General features: G+C 41.4%; 1 non-coding gene across 1 annotated transcript; it reads right to left on the reverse strand.

The window, feature by feature from the left end:
• Window positions 1–887: 887 nt before the first annotated feature.
• Window positions 888–962, reverse strand: Trnat-ugu. The gene has a single exon. It is a non-coding gene; the product is annotated as a tRNA-Thr (tRNA).
• Window positions 963–3,495: the final 2,533 nt, after the last annotated feature.

A 3,495-nucleotide genomic window follows, 5' to 3' on the forward strand; every position in this document is an offset into this window, starting at 1 on the left:
AACAATAGAATGTGTGTCATAGTATCACCTAATCTATAGAGCATATCATACAACCTCATTCTAGCGTTGGCGGTGATGAAAGCGGCTACAGATATGTTAGTACTTGTACTATCTTCGAGATAAAAATCGTCGTAGCGATATGTCACCTCGATTGTTTCCTCGTTGATTGGTATCACATTAGTTATCTCTATTTTGTCGTCGAGCAAGAGTGCGTAGTATCATTTAACGTCGTGTATAAATTCCGTTTGTGACAAGTTCAGCCTTTCCCCCAAAAAGAATTGAGGCATATTTTGGCAACAGCCCGCTTGCCGGCGTTCGCTTCAATATTGCTAAAGCCGACCTCTATAGCTTGCTTTTCTTTGGTAACTCGAACGTATTCTTCTTTCGACGTTTAATCATCTTCCCAAGGACTAGTTTCCAGTTTGATCGTCATGAAGGTTTTAATGTAATCTCTGAACAACTCATTACTTGATAATTAAATGGACGGCAAAGAAAGGTTTGGTTTTGTTAAATGCAAAGTGTTTGAGCCTCGAGGCTTGTATCATCCTGTGCTTCCAGTTAGGCAGCAAAAGCTTTTGTTCGCTCTAAGTGTGAAATGTGTAGAACAAAAGCCTCATAGTAGTTGCAACCATAGTGACGATGAGCGAGCATTTGTAGGATAGAGCTAAACAAGGCTATCGAAAAAGGCTGCAAAATACTGGTAATTTACGAGGTACGGCATTTTGATCGAGTAAGTAATGAGTTATATATGACGGTAGTACCAGTTCCCGAAAGAACAGTTACCGTTGATGACCATGCAGCTTTGCTAGAAATGAAATGATAATTAAATGGACACCCTAGCTGCAAACAGCCGTTATATACTTCATTGGGGACATGTTGAAAATGTGTGTCCCGACCGGGACTCGAACCCGGGACCTCCTGCTTACATGGCAGACGCTCTATCGATCTGAGCCACCGAGGACACAGAGGATAGTTCCCCTGCAGGGACCTATCCCTTGCACGCTCCCCGTGAGACCCACATTTCCAACATGTCCACACCACTACATTCGTAGTGCGCCTAATAGATGTTTGCCCATCATACTCGTTACTCGTGGCAGATTAATCTACCAAGTCCTGTAAGAGTTCGGACATAGCGTGTGCGTTCGCACAAGAAGGTCAATGGCCGGGAGGCCATATTTTAACTATATATGACGGTAGTATCTGTTCTCGAAAGAACGGTTACCGTTGATGACTATGCAGCTTTGCTAGAAATGAAATGATAATTAAATGGACACCCTAGCTGCAAACGGGCGTTGATACACTTCGCGGGTTCGAGTCCCGGTCAGGGCACACATTTTCAACATGTCTCCAATGAAGTATATCAACGCCTGTTTGCAGCTAGGGTGTCCATTTAATTATCATTTCATTTCTAGCAAAGCTGCATGGTCATCAACGGTAACTGTTCTTTCGGGAACTGGTACTACCGTCATATATAACTCATTACTTACTCGATCAAAATGCCGTACCTCGTAAATTACCTGTATTTTGCAGCCTTTTTCGATAGCCTTGTTTAGCTCTATCCTACAAGTGCTCGCTCATCGTCACTATGGTTGCAACTACTATGTGGCTTTTGTTCTACACATTTCACACTTAGAACGAACAAAAGCTTTTGCTGCCTAACTGGAAGCACAGGATGATACAAGCCTCGAGGCTCAAGCACTTTGCATTTAACAAAACCAAACCTTTCTTTGCCGTGTTTTTCTGGTCTCAGTATCTGTTCGTAATGACCAACAGGATAATCGTCGTAAAACATCAGTGTTGGATATAGACTCCAGATGTCTATGTATCGCAGCTTCTTGCCTGACACCTTCAACTTAGCAACGTTTGTTCATCCACCGAAAAGCGGGTCACTAGGATTCAGTGGTTCTACGAGATTTATTGCTTTATTTACGTTCTCTTTGTAAGCCTTAGAATTTTTCAACTTACAACTCCTCATCTCGACAACGCTATAACCAGCATTCCTCAACGTCTGTGTTCGCTCTGCCGTCATTGAAAAGAGATCATTCATGGTTTCATGGTTCAGATTGTTGATAATATCGCGCGAATAACACTCTGGGCAGCCGTGCCAAAAGCAACCATGATACTGATAACACGGTTTTAGTGCTTGCATCGTAGCCGTCAACTTTTGCACCACACATTGTAACTTCCCCGGTCGTTCAATGCATGCTGAACATTTACTTCTTTTGATCTTTGACTACAGAAATCGCGTTGGCTCAAGGTATTCTGACCTGTAAATAGACATACAAACTCTAGCCGTTGTTATGTACTGAAAAGGATCAATATTTTCTACTTCCAGGAAATTTTTCCTACATTCCAGACAGCCGCGGCGCAATATGTCGGCATCAGAATGGGCATACTCGGCAAGTTCCTTCTGGAAATCAAACACGTAGTTATCCTTCATCTTTTGAGCGTGCCATTCTAAGAACGCTTTTATAGCTTCAGGTTTCATAGTGCCGACACCATAGTACTTGGTTGGGGGAATTTGCCCTACGTAATTTTGATGTTGCGCTTATTGAAGAAGTGCGGAAAGTAGCCCTTTTTCAACTCTTTCAAGCCGAATGTCCTTGGATACGACACGAGGCCACCTTCGATAAAGTTTACGCCGTCAATTATTCTAAGTTTTAGGGTAGGTATTATCAGCTCCGTAAGCTTCGTCCCTTGGTAAATGGTTTTCATCTTAACGCCGTTAAGATGAAAAGAAAGTACGCATCATAAGCCTTTGCATTGTGCGCTATAGACGTATACCTCCTGTTACTGTGTGATATCAACCATTAACAAAGTTCATTGTTATTTCTGTACTCGTGTCTGTTTCCTTTGAAGTCGTGCACAGCGACAAAGTCTGCCGTATATTCTCCTGTATCTTTTTCTGCTTCCAAATCGAAAAAGTAGTACTTTTGTGTGTAAGTGCATTTTTTAAATCGTTTAGTGCCGCTTCCGTTGGAAGTACAATAATCCTCGCAGTAACCACCGCGACTTTTTCTCCTTTGCATGTAGCATTCGTGCTCACTTACCTTTACATTTTCATCACAATTTCAGCATTCAGAGAAACCACAGTTGTGTCCGCTTATGTTTCTACTGCATAGCTTTTAACACTTTTTGCACGTGTAAACTGTTCACAAACTCCTTTGCGGTTATCCATGCATTCCTTATCAAAACAACATATGTTGCACTTTTCACAATAAATTTTTGATCGATTTCCTTTTTTATTATCATGCTTTGGTCTTAAAAACAAATTGCACACATTTCCTTCATCTCTTTTCCAAGAGCTTTTGCCTTTGTTATTGTAGGCAACGTCACATTTTTTGCAGTAGTGTATGCTACCACAGAAACCCTTCATGTTGTTGATCACATTATAGTGGTTGTTATTTAAATCGTTTTCTCTCTTTCCACGCCAGAACAATGAATTGCCTTGTTAAATGCAGCAGTTGAAACATGCTTAATATGAACATTAAAAAA

The sequence above is a fragment of the Schistocerca americana genome, chromosome 3 (assembly GCF_021461395.2).
Source record: "Schistocerca americana isolate TAMUIC-IGC-003095 chromosome 3, iqSchAmer2.1, whole genome shotgun sequence".
NCBI classification, from domain to species: domain Eukaryota; kingdom Metazoa; phylum Arthropoda; class Insecta; order Orthoptera; family Acrididae; genus Schistocerca; species Schistocerca americana.